The 18,434-nt window shown below is 42.6% G+C and overlaps 1 protein-coding gene across 2 annotated transcripts in view; it reads right to left on the bottom strand.

Moving 5' to 3' along the window:
* The window catches only part of bcl9l (bcl9 like), a 29,552-nt gene extending 12,151 nt beyond the window's left edge, over positions 1-17,401 (bottom strand). Inside the window, exon 1 of one of the 2 annotated variants that reach the window (XM_079732081.1) lies at positions 17,037-17,401. The gene's annotated coding sequence lies outside the window, so the exon portion shown is untranslated. Of the gene's footprint in view, positions 1-16,135; positions 16,720-17,036 lie in introns of those variants that run through there. The other variant, XM_079732082.1, reaches the window with a different exon arrangement.
* Positions 17,402-18,434: the final 1,033 nt, after the last annotated feature.

Genomic DNA, 18,434 nt, shown 5'->3' with positions numbered 1-18,434 from the left:
GGGTTTAGTATCGTCAGAGCTGGGCTAAAATGGTCCAAATATTTGATGACCCATAACCGCAGTAATCAATAGGGCCGGCTTGGACATCGTGACGTCACAACGCAACGCCCGCCTCCATTTTAGTAGCATGTTAGTTATTGTGTTGGTAGTAATATGCTTGTGGAATAAATTGTCTTTGTTTGTGTCATCACTTTTCAAATCCTAGGATTCTACCGTTCTACTGCAGCTCTCAACGTAAAAGGTGGGAGTATCGGCAACAAAAAAGTCTTTAGCTGTTTTGTCCTGTACTGCGAATGTTGAGGGATATGAAAGGATTATTAACAGTAAAGTGGATATGATGAGCAGGCCGGGAAGAGGCATTCTCTGACTGCTGTCCTGTCATCTATTCGTCCATTTTATTCATCCACTTACACTCTAATGAGATCAGAAACTCAAACCACTTCCTTTTAACTAATCAGTTTAGAACAAGGAAATGAGAAGTGAAGACATCATGTCAGCATTCCAAACAACAAGTTTTCTTAATAGTAAAAAAATGTGGATATGTATCTAGTAAAGTCTTTCTCTAACTTGTTTTGAAACCACACTTGTATGTTGTTATGGTTGACAATGAACACACACACACGACACAAGTGTGTGTTCATTGAATTCAAAACATGCGTAAAATGTCATTAAATAATTCAGACCTATAGCAGATATACCTTCTGGGGACAGTGTGTGTGTTTATGTGAATGTGTATGTGAATGTGTGTTTGTGTGTGTTGAGCATTTTGCATATATTAACAGGTCTCGACATGAACTGTTTCCCCACACCTTAGCACAGGTGAACAACAACATGAACAATATGAAAAAGCACCAATGTGAAAAGCAGTACGAATGGGGACCAACGAAACACAAGTTGGCCAATCGTTGTCAGAGCAGCCATTTTGCCACCCCCCGCCTTAAGTGTCGGGCAACTGTTGTGAACCTCAACCTACGCATTCCACATTCCCTGCAAACCTCTCCACTACATTTCAACACCGCTGCAATGTCTCCGGGGATGACTCAGAACTATGACATCACCCAACAGACCACGGGCGGACCCGTCTTTCAGGACAGCTGTAAACAAAAGAAACGAGAGAAGGGAAAGAGAAAAATCTGACGGGGGGGAGGAGGGGGTGGAGGGGATGTGGGGGTAACTATCCAGTCTGCTCACCTGGACAGGTACTGGTAAAGACAAAAAGGGGACAATGCCTTTAGTTCTATTAGTCATTAACCAATGCCGGCTCAGGTCAACACAGAGCCAGCCCTTGTTCGCCGCCGGTGGACTCAATCAGTCATTAACCCGAGTGGGGAGAGGGACTCACACCGTCTGGTTCACTTAGATCTCAGCAAAACAATGTTGGGGGAGGAGGCTGTGTGTGTGTGTGTTTGTGTGGAATCTACTCACAATGTAGGGCTGTGTGAGAGCTACAAGCAGAGGCCAGGGTTGGAGCCTTATAGTTGTAAGAGAAGAGGTGGGTGTTAAGACCCGATAGTCCTACGAGTAGAGGCTAGGGTTGACACATGATAGTCCTACGAGAATAGGGTTAGGAAATGAGATGACTTTGAAAAGAGGCCAGGGTAGAGACATGATAGTTCTACGACTAGAGGCTGGGGTTGAGACATGATAGTACTACGAGTAGAAGTTGGCGTTAGACACGATAGTCCTACGAGTAGAGTTTAGTGTTGCATATGATAGTCCTACAAGTGGAGGCTAGTGTTGGACAAGAAAGACCTACAAGTAGAGGCTTGGGTTGAGACATATAGTACCAGGAGTAGAGGCTGGGTTGAGACATGATAGTCCTAAGAGACATGATAGGAGGAACTCACTGATTCAACAAACCTTTATAACTACATGGAAACTGACTCTCCTGGTTAGCACATTTATTCATACATACATCTGTTGAACAAAGCAAGCATTTAGTCCGAACAGCCCAACCAACAGTATGAGGTTGGCTCTACTTTCAAGGTAAAAGTATCAGTGGGTACAGTGGCCATGAACTCATGAGTGACTAGATACCATTCCTCAGTTCTACGTCACGTTTATATTGTGTGTTACTTCGAAACACACCAGAATACGAGACCAACATATGTCCCCTCGACCTAAATTAAAGCCTCACATGAGGTGACTGCAGCTGTTCATTACAGAGCGAAGTCATGTTGAGGTTTTGCACACAACCACAGCAATCTCTGCAACTCAATGTAATACTGTATATATACACAAAATAGTGAGCTGGGTGAGTTAGGGTTGTCCTCTTTACAGGTGTTGTTATCGTTTGAAAAACAAGACTGCTGGTCTGATATCAAACTTATGATAGTCCTTTGGGGAAAACCTTTTATGAATAGAGACAAAGTGTTCAAATGCTAGGTCATTTGGGGACATTGAATTCTTGTGACAGAAATCACATTAACTAGGGTGAAGTTCGCAAAGATATGTCTTTACTAAACTTTTCCACTCTGAATATTAAATATTGCAGATGCCACAATAATAAAAAGGTTTCAAACATTCAGGGCCAAAGGACAACTAAAAATTAATTATAAATTGAATTTATAAAACGCTTTTCAAGGTACCACTTGATTACCATTGCTTAGTATTCCCGCATCGCAAGTGAGAAGACCTTGTGTTTGCACAGACTCCATACTATAGAGTATGATTGAATGGAAAGATATTCTAACAATTCACCTTTGTGAGACTACATTCGTTCGACTCTCGCAACACAAGGTGGAGAAGACTGAGTTACACCAAAGAAATGTATTAATCTGGTTCTTTTCACACATTTACATTGTTCACTCAAAGTGAACAAAAGAACTGAATGAATATACTAGATAGACTAGCACAGGAAGCAGGGATGATGGAAAATAACATATCATACTGGAAAACACAGAGTTCGGGACAGATTGAAATACAGGACGGCATAGAAAGAGAGATGCCTGATTTGAGCCCCTTTGGGAGTCACATATGTCACAGCCCGGCTCAAGGGAATGACATATAATGACATATAATCATTAAAAACAGTGACCCTTTATATCAGTGAGACTTATAATACTTCTACACAGAACAGTTACAACGACGACCATTGATTACGTCAGTGATTGCGGCACCGACTGATCTCTGGTCAGTTTGATTATAAGTTAAACTTTATTAAACTAACTGGGGTATGGCAGAGAATGGCAGGCGGAGAGAGAGAGAGCAGTTGTTATATCACCTCACCTCATTCAAATCCGGTAAACGACAAAATGCAATGGCACCAAAAGCGATATAAATCACCGCCCATTCTCGACTTGCATTACCTTGCAAGCTTGAGCACGTCAAACAGGTTGAGCCATTATGGCAACGCCATCCGATATGTGACGACTTGAGGGGTGCAAAGTTGGTGGGGGCTGAACCTAAACACCCACTTACTAATTTACTCGCTCTCTCTACAGCCAACATTTTTCAACCAACTCAGATCGATACAAGGAAGTCTCTAAAGGCTTGGGGCGTTGATAGCATTCACAGCCATTTTCCAGGGTTGAAGGAGCAGGATTTACAAACATATGATTATTGCACTTTAAATGCCTATTGGTTTATTTTGTGTTATGTTTACTTCTCATTTTTGATATGATGTAAAGAATGAAAAGATAAAAGTATAATTAAAGTACAATATATACTCTTTAAGGCACACAATCCTGTTAGGGCATGGACAAGGAACCGAGCATTTGATCACACAATTCCGAAAACCATGAACTGAAACCCCACCAATAGGAAGAATGATGAAGCATATTGTACTCATGTTTAGGTTGACTCTACAGTAGACATTACAAACCAATGGATTACTATGAGTCCAAGAATCTTAACACCCAGACTGTCAAAAAACAACCGCTGGCCAGGCGGAGCTCAGGTAGGCCCAAGTCTTCTTGCCATGGGATGCACACACATAGACTGTGGACATTGGGGTTCAAACTCAGAACCTTTCAGCTGGGAGAAAAACATCAAATCAATACTCTATCCTGCCCCAGTAAAGTTCATCAGACTTGTGAACACGCATTAAAAAGCGCGAATGCGTTTAATGCAATTGTTCCTAGGTTGTGCAGTAATTTATTTTGTAGCTTGTTGGTAGTACACCATAAACAGCTCAAAGTAAATCTAAAACAACACATATACTGTGGCAGGGCGCAATCCACTCAGGCTGCATCTCTGCTCCTGTCGTCCACCAAGGCCTCATGTTCTACCAACATGTCCGTGCTTGGTTTCGGCAGAGGCTTTATGCTACGGGCTGTTCTCTCACTACGGGCTCTGACCTGGTGTTTTTCTATGATGTAATACTGGACTACTGGAGCACCGTGCCAAAACAAAGCAACATAAGGGAGGGATTAGGATCCCACAAGTTTGCATGCCGAACCTATTAATAGGAGGACGCATTGGATGGTGGCTTAGCCAATCGTAGCCGTCGCATCCAACTTAACTTAATCGCAACTTAAGTTGACGTGTTAAAATGGGTGGAGTATGAATGTATCAAGAGTATATTGGTTCCATTTATATTTATATATATATCCAGGATATTTTTTCATTGGTCAAGGGCTATCTGTGGTTAGCTTCTAGACTCACCTGTGTCCAGGTTGTATGTATGCAGTGATGTATTTATGTAAGGGCTGTGTATTGGTCAACTTAGCCTATAGTGGATGGGTTAATGAACATTTGTTCATTAGAGAACACACATGGACTGGACTCACCAAGAATGAAGTAACCACACCGCCATCTTCTTAAAGACAACGCGTTGCACAAACGACCTTTGCGGTTTTATTCCTGAACCAAACAGCATCAGAGACACTTATTATTATTGGGAGAGGTCTACGAGCACTAACGGACATTTTGGTCTGATCATCCATTACTGCTTAATGGTAGTGACATTTACATCGTAGATTAAAATAAATGAGTAAAATGATGATTGCAATTCCACTGAACGCAAGTGTTTTCTACAGGGGACTATCTTTTGTATTATCTGTCGATTTATTTGATTACATGTTTTCCTGTAGGCCAAGTCATTAGTTTGTCATAAACAGTTAATGAGTTTAGCATCATATCACAGAAACCTTTTTGCCTCCATCTGGGAAGAACAGGGCTATGCTTCTTCTCATTAACTTCTGTGGTCTTTCTCCCTGGCTAAAGATGCTAGCAGCCCACTGGTGAGGTTGTGCAGATAGGATGCACTTGGCTTTGAGGTACTCTCTGAAATCCATTATTTTCTGTAACGTTCCTACAACTACTGTCCGTATCATCAGTAGGAAATGACAAGCTCGGCTCAGAGTATACCCTGACTTAATAGTGAACAAATCTCACGCCAGAAAGGTTAAATGCGGTCCATGTTTTTGCTTCCCGCTCAGCCCAATTTGTTGTACCCATCTCCAATGCAGTGGCTAAGCCAATGCAGTGTAATAGTAGTCACATCATGGAAGGCACCATTCTATTGGGTCATAAGAAACATCAAATTGACAAATCCAAAATCACCAGCATGAATTGTGGTCCTTAATACCTGTTCATTCGTTCATTAGGACTGAGCCAATCAGGTGAATGCAACTTATTGCTCATTCTGTCCTTCAATGAACACAATATCACAGCAACATTCAAACAAATCATGGACCTAAAGTGAATCAAATGGCCAATTTTGGAGCGTACTCCTTACTCTGGAGCATAAATAGTAGTAAGATGAAGATGATACCCTTTTATATTGATTTAGTTTGTATTTCACTCTAGAACTAGTTCTGTTCAATGTGAAGCATTCTTCCATTATGTGGAATATTTAGCTGGTAGATATATCAAAAGTGTGTGTGACTGTACAGGCTCATATCCATATCACCGATCTACACTAATCTACTATCGACTTCTCCTTTGGAGAGACTTGGCGGGACACAATAACAAAACAGACAGGATCTAACGAAAGGTAAAGGACAATTTGTGTTTCTCTGTAGGGATCCTTTACATAATGTTAGAATATGATTTGAGCCTGTCAGTGGTAAAAACAAGCACTTTTAGAGGACGTACATTGACGCTGCACTATTGCCCCAAAGGATTACAATGCAGTCCGTTTTTGCGAATTACAACTACATTGTTCTCACTAAACAATACTGGACAAATTTACATTTATTTTGCCTGCATTAGTCCCCTATACCCAAAATAGCAGGGACCAGGTACTCCTTTAAGCTCACAGTTTAGTATTAAGATGAATAAGATGAGGCTGTTTAGAAAGTTACTAATCGAGATAGCGGAAGAGAGCTGAATACAATGTCATACACTCAAATTAAGAACGTAACTTTTTGTGGGCTTCTTTCAGGGTGAGTCACACAGATTCTGTCAGCTGATTTTAGAAGAAAAGCAAAAGAGTAAGAAGTTGTACTGAAGTGACACATACACTATATACAGATACAGTGCCTTGCTAGCCACTTAAAGTGTGAACACACTCACACATAAGACGTTTGCTCGGGGACAACTTTCTTTGGCAGGAAATCAAACCAGCAGCCTCCCAATAGCTAGACATGCTAAACTCATGCGCTACTGCCAGTTCAACAGTTTTCAGTCCTTTTTCCGAGCTAAAAATCCAACCTGAAGTTATTAGAGCAAATCCATGTCCCAACTTACGAGAGAGGCATCAGGCACAATCACGCCTTTGTCCAAAATTCTCTCAGTGGAAAGACTTTATTCCAAGGTGTAAGACACAGATGAACTTGAAAATAAAACTAACATTTATAGTTCATACAGATATTACAAGACATGCACACAGTGCAGGGCTTCACTACGCCGTATGTTACGGAAAGCTTTACTAGACAGAGGAGACCAGCCAGTTCTTCATTGTAATATTAGTTATGGGTTTTACCTCAACAACATGATGATTGACCCTTTCAAGGAGCTCTCGGAGAAGTCTTTTAGAGTTAAATCTGGTTGACATCTGTTCCCACAGCTCTCTACGCCCGAGAAATTATTAAATTATTTAGAAATGCAGAGCACATGGCGTTTACTTTACCACATCCACACTGTTGTAAATGCCGGACACACACACACACACACACACACACACACACACACACACACACACACACACACACACACACACACACACACACACACACACACACACACACACACACACACACACAGCTCAAGATGCTGCACAAGGAGCCCTTGTATTTCTGAGTATCCGTGGAAACAAGCATCCCTGTTCTCAATCAGCCCGGACGGTTCTGAAGAGTGCTACCAGTTCATCCAATTACCTCCCACCCAGTTTTAAAAGAGACTCATTTAAAAAATGATTTGTTAAATACATTTTAGGGTCCCTAGAGCCACAGTCGACAAACAAAATAAGAAAGATGAAAATCAAGGAACGGATTTCAGGATTCAACACATTCTGATGGACAAGGGCATCGCGAGTAACATGTAGGTCAGATAGGAGAGCATTATAGCAGTGTGTGTGTGTGTGTGTGCGTGCGTGTGTGTGTCTACAGTTTGGAGAATGCGGTGCTATTCTGTCCCAGTGGGTCACATAGTACGCTGTATTTATAGATGGCAGGGAGATATTAATAGCGACCTGCAGAGCGCTGGGCTGTATAGAGACATGCTGGACAGGAAAGAGGAGGACACCGGACACACCTCAGCATACGACACACAAACTCACACACACACACACACACACACACACACACACACACACACACACACACACACACACACACACACACACACACACACACACACACACACACACACCCCTCAGCCATGTGCATTCACACAGTCACACATACCGTCTGTACCCTCAGCCTCCACAAAAACATGCAAACACAAGGCTAAGCCCACACACGCAGCGCAGCCTATACACGCACACACATACAGCTCAGCCTACACGTGCAACCACAGTTCAGCTTCCGCCCACACACGCTTACAAACGCAGCAAGACTTTGTGACACCGGCTGGACTGATGAACACTTGAAACAGACGGCGGTGGCGTGGACAGGCGTAAGGGGGCGGGGCCACAGCGAGTCCTAAGGGTGGATGTTTGTTGTCAAGACAGCCATGCTGCGGGAGGACTAAAGGGAGTGGTGTCCTTGTAGGACCCAGGGCACCGACTTCCTGGTCGGATCGATGGTAACAGTGATCCTGCCGAATGTAAATGTCCCCTCATGCACCACAAGGAGGAAGTGGCCGATGTTGCTCAGTTGAAGCGACTTGTGTATTTTTACATGTAGAAACATATACAAAGGGTTGCAGGACCGTCTGATATAGAATCATACTGGCAGGCAGGCTGAGAACAGAGCCGACCAAGGGAGAACCAGGGATAGAGGCTTTGCCCGGCGCCCAAAGATGGACAACCAACCCTGGGCTCTCCATCACATCCATGTCCCCACAATAGAGGGAGAACCAGGGATAGAGGCTGGTTAAATTACACAGGAGATGGACAACCCACTCTGGTCTCTCTCACATCCATGTCCCCCTACAAAAGGGAGAAGTGAAATTCCAAGGAACGTGTGCAGACGAACCAACCGTCAAAATCAAGCTGTTTACCGCAAGGAAAACAATCCTCCTTCGTCTAATAAGCCAGTTGGCATACAAGTTATCCAATCACCTGTTTTGCGGGAGCATGTCACAAAAACCAAACACACACACACGCACACAGAGAACAGTACTCATCATTTTTGCACTTTAAACACAGCACATGGAGCTATTTCTATACATGAAGCGTAGAGAAAGATCCAAGCGACTAATGCCAATCAGTCTAACAAGGTGCCTTACATTCAACATCCGAAATGATCACAATGATACAATAGGCATAACAAGAACCAAAAAGGAATGGATTCAGGGTATAATGAAATCAAGAGTAACATAAATGGGGACGATCACAGATCTTCATAGATCCAAAGCTCTTCTGTAAAGATGTGTCTGAGAAAATGTGTCGAAGGGACCCGGCTGTGCGAGCAGGGCCTCCTGTAGCAGACAGTGAGGGAGCATTAAAACATAAAACGCTGTCTCCTTCAGTTTTTTATGGCCGAGACCTTGGAACAGCCAGCGGTGCCATAGGATCTTACTTAGCCTGCATAACCTGCCTCATGCGGAACCTGTAGAGGAGCTCCTGCCTGAACTTAAAAAGTGGTTCAAAAGAAGTGTAAGAGCAAAAAAAAGAATCAATCCTAAAAGCAACAGGCATCCGGGTTAAAGGGAGATTCAAACTAACAGGAGTTTAATTTCCCGGGTGAAGGGACCAGTAGTGGTTTGAGGCAATCAGCCATGCTTCGGCTAACCATCAGTGGTGGATCAGTTTTCGAACGAGCTAGGTCAGGGAGTAAAAGGCTGTCAAGGCCAACAGAGATAAAAAGGTCTGTGTGACTTTCTTTAAATCTGTGGCCAAGGCAGAAGAACCTAACTTTGGCTATATTTTCCAAATACTGAAAATAGCATTGCACAAGGATTTGTTCATTGGGCTAAAGAATCAAGGTCTGCTCAAAGAGGTCAAGAGCCCAAAGATTCAAAGACACGCTATGACGGGACTATTATGCGGGAAGGATTAGAATTTATCTTTTGTTGCAATATTAAGATGAATTCAGGGTTAGTCCAGAAGATGATTTGAGATGTTAAGAACTACACTATGGCAGCCTGGTCACTGTAAGCAACAGGAATATACAAACACTATATAATCGGCAGAACAGTGAAACAAGAACATTTTTGGGTCTTGTTACAAGTGGTGGAGAGAACCCCCACGGAAAAAAAAGACACGTTATAGCATAGTTAATGATGATTGGATCAGAGGGGAATAAAATTGAATAAGTAGCTAAGAAGGAAATACTTAAATGATCAGACCCACACATTCCTCTGATATGGGAAATGTGGAGAACAGAACAGAATTAAGATTCCGTAAAGAAGTTGCAAATTCCATAGCGAGTGGAATATTTAAAACATAAACATGAATAAATAGTACAGTCTCCAGGAAGACAGACCTAGTTATTAATATTAAGGCTTTAGCAGCGGGAGCGAGTCTGATAGCTCGGAGATGAAAAGCTATTATGTTCAGAAGAGGATGACTAAAATGGACTGATGCTTATTGATACAGAAAATAATGCTCTCAAGGGAAGGAGGAAAACACACCGCAGGTCTACAGAAAAACATGCCTTTATACGTAATAGCAGCCACTCCAACCCAGACGGTTTCTATAGGGCACAATTGTTCAGATTGAGGTTTCGGCTGAATATATAAACGTCACCGTGTAGAGGTAAATCAATGCCTATACAGGACTTATTGCTCAGTGACCTGACTTTTCAGAGGTCAACGTTAATATAAAAGATGGTTGAAACGCATCAGCAGGGGGATTCATCCAAGGTTATTTACGTGATTTGCTTTTAGCGTGCCGCCGGTGTGTGGCAAAGGTTTCACTATCCGTATTTGTGTCTCATCAACGCTAACAAATGTGATGAATGTGCAGTTTGTGTGAAGGACATCTTGTTATTCCTTGTACTAATCCAAACAGAGCAGGGATAGTGGAGATAGCTGGCATGGCTGCAGAGTGTCTCTCTGGCATTGAGGAGCATAGCGAGAGATAAGCCCTCGCTCCCCCTCAGATGTAAGAAAGGAAACCTTAATGAGTCTTTTCAAAGTATCTCCTCACAGCGCGACCGTTGAACCAGCCGGTCTGCTCTCATAAAACCTACTTCACACCTCTCCCACTCCCCGCCAGGGCAATCTTTACACGCTCCCTTTTTCACTCGCACCTTTGTTCTTCTCTCCCAGCATGCAGTTTATTTTCCTGCAGCCTGTTGTCGTGGTGATGCATCAGGCAGGAAGGATAACAAGAAAATCTGCCGTACAGGGTCAGAAAACAAATCACAGCATTAAGCTGAGCAGAATACCCCAGACACCATCAGCATCAGCTTCGGCACAGGCGCTACATGCTCACATTGTTCAGCATTAGATGAGTTCTCAGCAGGGGGCTGCTCTCCTAGTTTTGGTTCCTTGAAGAAAAGACGCAGCCCATCAGTGATGTGTTTTTCCAGAGGTGATTTGCATAACTTCAGTTCTGTGTGCCAGCAGCTCCTGTGCTGAACGACTACAAGCCGAGGTTAAATTGCTGTGCATTGTGGGACAGCCCACAGGTGACAGCCAAGAAATCACCTCATTGGAGGGACATGAGGCCGTGAGGGGAGGCAGGTTGCTGCGGCAACAAAACATGCCATGGAGCTAGGTAAATATAGGCTTGGCAATGCTGTGTAACCGAGAGAAGCTGAAATAGTAGAATAATGCCGACGCTAAAGGAATATTTACATATTTCCTGCCTCAACGCTATGTCCAATTCACAACCCATCCTTCAAAAGCTTTCAATAAAGATCTTGCTTTAGTCTACACAGATAAACTACATGGCCCCATGAACGTGCGACAAACACGCAAAGGCAATATGATGATGAACTAGTCTTAAGTTATCTTGTGAAACCGTTAATAAGCCAAACCGTTAATAAGCCAAACTGGTAAGTTGCAACAAGTGGTCTGGTCAACAAACTAGAGAGAACTCTTGGATAATCCATTCTGGTTAAACTGGTACGGCCCTTATTTGTTAACAAACCTAGTTAATCTGGTAACACCCAAAACTGGTAACAAGATCTCATTTTAAACTGGTGAGAACTGAAGAGACAGCCTAATGTGAACATTTGGTTTGAAGTATAACAATGCGTTAGGCCTAGTCTTTTACTATGTACCCCATGCAATATTTCATGCCCTCTTTGCAATAACTCATCATTCAACCCGAATGTTTCTATATGAGAAAACTCATATAGTGTGTGTGCGTGTGCGATCCAAGTAGGCGGGTTGAGGCAATGTCCACCAATCAGAGTAGGCTCGCGGGAGAAATGAAGGGCGTGTGGCCTACGTTTGATGGTCACATCGGTAACTGGGCCCACCGCGGACCGGGAGGAAGCGCTAGGCTCATTCCGTACAGCGGGTCAAAGGTCGAGGGTCGTATCCTTTCCGACGCATTCTGGGAAGTGCGCCAACTGGAGCAATGCAGAAAAGACCGAGCTGCAGACAGAAGGGAGGCCGTACGACACAGAGCTGGAAGAAATACAAAAAACCTATGTAGGCGGGAGGGACAGAGGGCATTCTGTTTAACGCTCAGCGCTCACACACCCCTGACTGGCAGCGAGAGAAGAGACTGCCTGTACTCTCCAGCACACACTTGTGTTTAGCAAACACCAGCCTGGACGCCGCGTTAAATAACCAAACAACACTAAAAGGAGCCGAGTCAAACTTCCACCAGATAATATAGGTCTGTCCGTACATACGTACATACATACACACACACAGTCAAGTTCAGTGCCATACAAAATGGAAAGTATCAGGGCTGCTTATGTGTGGCCATTGGATGAATGTTGTTTCCAAGGTTGTGACAGTTGACGGAATGTGTTTATGGCGGGAAAATGTTGTTGAACCGGTTTCTGTTGGTGGAGAAAGAAGGAGTCTTAAGGGATGTGATGAATTGCATATTGTTTATGGGAATGACAGCTTACAGCCAGGGGTGGACAAAATAACATGTAGCATTAATGAGCAAAGTTTCCCATGTCAGTCAATTTTGAAGTAGTCTCACAAATCAGACGTTAGATTAACATCTGAAGTCTGATGGTAGACAAGCTCAAAACCTTTTTCACCTCAAATTTATTTGGACCAATCATGTCGCTGGGGGCAGGGATCTGCAGTCGCTACATGGAATGGGCCTCGCTGCTGAAAACAAGCTGACTGGAAGGTGCCACAACATACGTAATATGGCTGACCATCAATCTCGGCTTCAGAAGAGGACTGATAACTAGTGTAACTAATGCACGCAAACTCGGCAAGCCCTCATAAACTACACTTTTCCCATAGCAGATGGGGAGATAAGGCAAATCATCCAGGCCGGTCACCAACGTTCTTAGATAAAGTGTCTTGAACTGTTTGAAATCACCCCTATGTATTGGACTGGCCCCTGAAGAGATATATGTTTATTCAAATTAAACAACCAATCTTGCACTCGTGAATGAGCTCATCTTGGGAAGAATATTTCCGTAACAAAATAGGAAACAATGAATATGGATCAGAGATGAATGTTAAGTAATACAGTTTAACAAAAAAAGTAAAAGAAAAAAAAAAGAGCATAGGAGGTTCAATGCATGGATAAACCAACTGTAAGTAAATCAAAACATATTGTGGGAAATATAAAGTGTGGCCTTAAAATGAGCATAAATGCCAACATAATGGCCCACATACACCAATACTTTCATTATGATGATTGCAGTTCATATGGGAAAGGTGTATGGATCTTTATGTGAATGGTATGTTACAGTAAGAGTTGCCCTTTCTAGGCGCATATGGGAGGTAATACCGGAGCAGAGGGACTTATGGCTCCTGCACACTTGACGACTTGAGAAGTCATGGCCGAATTCGGCAGTAAACAAGACTGGTCTTGACAATCAGTCTTGTCTGGCCGTCGGGTCCGTGGTTCACACCTGGCGATTGGCAACATGCAGGGGTACACACGTTAAGACTCTACTGTCTGATTATCTGCAGCGCCTATGAAAAATTCAAAGGCCAATTCTTGCGGGAACACTTCCACTCACGTAGATGGGAATGAGGAGCATAAGGTATTTTTGTATAATAGCATTTAGGATGGATTTATCCACACCTCTACTGAAACAGTGGTTTCAAGCACTGTTTCAAGCCTTCCGTTTTGCAGGTTAGATAAAAGCACTTGATGCTCTGGTAAATAGTTAAGCAGCAGGTTAGGCCACTTCCATTACAAGGAGGAAAACAATGGGTTTATGTCTAGATTTGATTCAGATAGAGTCATCTGTCTTGCCAGGGTAATTTCTGATTTTAACCTCAGTACTCCCAACATTATCACTGTTAAATAGCTTTTCTGCTAAAAACCTAACCCAAATCTGCATAACTGAATCAGAGTTGATTGGGGAAAAAAGATGCAACACTTCAGGTTATGTTAAATTATCTATTGTGGTTGTGCTCATCTCTGGTGAGCTAGTTCTGCGACATCCTGTCAAAGTTCAGGCAGAACTTTAGAACCCAATCCTTGCCACAAAGCAAATCATGCAAATTATGATGCAAAAGATATTGTCCGAAATAGTAATAGTGGCTAGAAGAAGATACACACCAATGTGTCTCAATAATCTGACTGAGATCAGACTACTTCTTTATCTATGGAGTGCAATGGAATTCATAGTTCTGAGAAGAATAATACATTTGCATGTAAAACAGGGTTTTTGGGTTGGGACTGAATTAACAATTGGTGTGTATTTATCGTTCAGGATTTGATAATTGATAGGTGAAGTACCGAGAGGACATCCCACCACCGCTGTTGAATCTCATTCAGATTTTATATTTTGTTTGGTTTACAAGGAAACCACCTCACAAATTTTTATTTTGTGAGGTAATTTCCATTTCCCCTCCCTGTGTCATCTTTAAAAACTTCTCATTCCCGGGAGAACACAGCAGAGGCCAAGAGCGCGAGGCCGACAGTTCAAGAGGAACTACTGTTCTCGCTGGGAGTTTGTGACAACACACTGAACGGTCTCATCCAGCCTGATGGTGGAAAAGTTCTCAATATCACATTATTCTTTCATAGCTCGCCTTCGCGGAGCTCCCTGTAACTCACCCCTCTGCTCTCAGATCACCTGGCCAGATAAGACACACATTTGCCGAGCTGTTCACCACCTTGGGGCTCTGCTTGCATCGGAGTCGACCGCCATATGTCACAACTCACTCAGAGAGACTTTCAGGTAGAGACATTGCTTATAATTCTCATTCAAATTCATAAAAATAAAAATCTCAATGTTTTCATGGGCTTCTCCTAGCAGTTTCAGTGTGCTAGCTGATGTAATAAAATGGTTGAATGCAGTTTCCTTTAGCGGTTACTCTGGTTTTTCTAATCGTCTGTGTCACAGGTGCGGTGAGTGACACGGTCTCGCATCATACAGCACTAGTTGGTACCAGAGATCCAACTAGCCAGATGGAAAGGAAGACGACCTTGCATTGGTGTTGCTAAATTAGTCATGGCTGAGCAAACCACTCCATTGACATTTACTGACCACTGACGTCACCAACACCACCTGAACTTCAAAACATTTACCTATTATGCCACCCACATTACTTAAAATACCATCTAATGTGAGAACCCATATTTGAACATAGGTCATGTAACCCTCAAGACTTATACAAATGCGGTTTGCCCAGATAAAGCCAAAGGAACAATTTTAACAAATAGAAAAAGTAATTATTCATACAAATATTTATAATCAAAACAGACATTTCGAGTTTGGTGCAATATTCACATGCTCAGCTATGCCCTCAGCTATGCCAATTGCAATTGCCAACGGTTTCCACATGAAGAGCCACTGATTTTTATTGTGCAATATTAAGGCAGCAATATTAAGGATCAGTTTAATACCAAATTATTTCATGTTTAGACTTGTTTAGTTTTTATATCTGGTCATTATTTTGACGCTTCACTGAATTTTCCAATATTCAAACCTATTCTCAAAGTCAAATGCAGGCTGTAGCCTTGGCTTGTTTAGAAATTAGGAAAATAACTGTCGGTTTAACGACTCAACTCCAATTTCCTTTGTACACTTTTTCCAGTTCATTCAATGAGCACACTTACTATCAACCACAATTTATTAAAATGTATATTTGAGCATTCTACTTATATTCACACTGCATTCCCAAATTAATAGGTTGCAAAATATTTCCCAATATTAAACCTAAAAGGTCTACATGTAAGCAGATTTGAGTCTGTAGCCCTCAAAGAAAATGTGGATCAAGTTGCAAACTCTGTTAGGCGCTATATATAGCTGACTGGGATGGATCTGACACACACACACACACACACACACACACACACACACACACACACACACACACACACACACACACACACACACACACACACACACACACACGATTGATTGACAGAGGTTGTATTGAGACTACCCACCAACAAATTGAAGCAAACCCTATGCTATCTCATATTCAACAGGCACACAGCAGCGTGTGTGTATTTCAGTTGTACATGCAGTAAAAAAGTATTGATATGTTAAAGAATAAAACAAGCAGTGTTCAAACGTGACGATACCTGAAGTGGACGCATAGCCTTCGTGGAGCAACCTCCAGTCCACTCCATCACAACCACGAAGTCCATGACAAGAGAATGTACATCTATTTTATATTCTCTTCCTTTTTGTTAGGCATGTGGTTAGTAAATGCACTCTAGCCTCCCAATATGTGCTACTGGGAATATTAATAATATATAAAATAGTATTGCTGGAAGGAGCACAGATGAAAGAGAAAAGAGAGACAGAGAGGGAAGACAAGCGCAGTCGCGTAAATCATAATTCACAGGTAATAACAACAGTTGCATGTCATGTCATGCGGCGGAAAGTGCATGGTCGTTGAATCCCTGTGGCTGAGTTGCTAGACTGCGTGTACGGTAGGAGTGACAGCTCTAGTCATGTATAGCCTGTCACTGGGTCTCAGTTAGCCGTTTAGCTGCAAGCGTTCACATTATCACTCACATTAGCTCGCCGCCTAGCTAGTAGTAGTAACGTTAGTTGTTGTTGACACATCTGGAAGGGAAATGTGGCATAAAGCACAAACAAAACCAGTGCAATGACGATGACGATGGACAATAAGTGTATGCGTGTTGGGGGGGTAATGAGAAGTCACATGCCCCCCACCCCCATGATGTGATGTGATGTGTCACCCCCCCCCCTCCACCAGTAATCATTAAGTGAAGACTGGAGCTAGCGGCTAACGTAGCATGCTAAGCGCTAGGTACACTGACGTCGCCGTCAACCGACGCTAGCTAACGGGGCTTTAAACTTTGTTTAACGGAGACTTTTGGGAACAGAAAGTTAACATGTACATCGTTTCACGGAAAAAGCGATCAAATGAAACAAGAGAAGCCACAGCATTTATGCTAACAGTAGTTCTTTTTTTTTTTTTTTTTTTTTTTTTAGAAATGATGGCTACTCAACCCGCTGTTACGCCGCCGCTGTCTTGAGACGAGAGAGGCCGATGTCAGAGACTGACGGCCGGCCGACATTCCCCGAAGTGTCCGCCGCTACCACTCTCTCACTCCGCCCGTAGTATACTACTGCGCAAGATGGTCCCAGTGATAGTCGACGAGGAGTCCAATGGTTAAATGGCTGGTGTTTAAGAAAAAAACCTTTCTTTCTCCTTTTAGGTTGAAGTTTCGATTTTTGACGGAGGACGCGTCACCTTGCAGCGGTTCATGACTCCCCACTCTTTCTTGGAGATATAAAAGAGGGCAGGACGATGCGTTTCACCGGGAGTCCATTGAATATCACTAACACACACAGACACGGACAATAATTGGCGTGGCCCCACAGGCACTCTCCTATGTCACTGTAATGGTTATCACACGCCAGACTTGGTCATCGACAGAAAGAGGCATTACACCACATTCTACAACTATAGAACAATAATATACATATATATGTATCACATGTAAAAATGAAATAATAAAATAATGAACACACATGTGTTGTCAATCTCTAGGTTCTGTCTTTTAATACATGACAAAAAACTGGAAAATACAGTAAAATCCATATTATTACTCTGAATATAATCTGTCGTTTAGGGATTTCAAATAAGATGATTAATTAACTAATCAGTCGATGAAAACGTTGTCTCCTTAAGCCTACCCTGTTGTGCACATTCAACTGCAGGAGCACACCGACATTTCCACATCACAATTCAGTTAGTCTGTGGACAAGGACATACTGAGTGGGAGGGTTGTCCCTGTAATTAAGTGGCTGCATGATAAAGTTTATATTCCGTTGTTTCTTGTTGCAAAGCCAACATGGCTCTGATTTCTCGCGAGAGGACTCCCTCTGGTGGAAGAAATTCCCTCATGTGAACTGTCCAAAACGACTGATTGATGATTAGTGTTCATTTTGTGGTATTTTATTTGCCTTGATTTTAAATGTTGCCATTTATACGAGAATAGTGCGTTGTGAGTGACGAATGCCTTTGTAATGTAAGCGAAACAGATTTGTAAATCTGGAGATGATTTTCTGAACAAATTGGAAGGCGATCGTCTTACACAGACACAAACACACACACGCACATGCAACAGCAGCACACAATATTAGGTATTTCAATTACATAAATGATTTAATAAAACATTAACATCTTTAAGAAACACTCTGCCTCCATTGGCATGCACTGTCCTGTAGCGGCAGCGGCCAATTAACAGACTAAACGAAGGAGAGAGTAAATGAAACGCTTGGGGAAGGTCAAGAGAACATAAGAAAGGATCGGTAAGAGGACAGCGGGAGAGAGATGGAGAGACGGAGAAAGAGAGAGGGGGTACAGAGAGTCAGAGGGAGAGGGTGAGAAAGTGAAAACTA

This window comes from Pollachius pollachius, assembly GCF_949987615.1.
Source record: "Pollachius pollachius genome assembly, chromosome: 3".
In the NCBI taxonomy this organism is placed as follows: Eukaryota; Metazoa; Chordata; class Actinopteri; order Gadiformes; family Gadidae; genus Pollachius; species Pollachius pollachius.
This window is presented reverse-complemented; position numbering and strand designations above follow the sequence as displayed.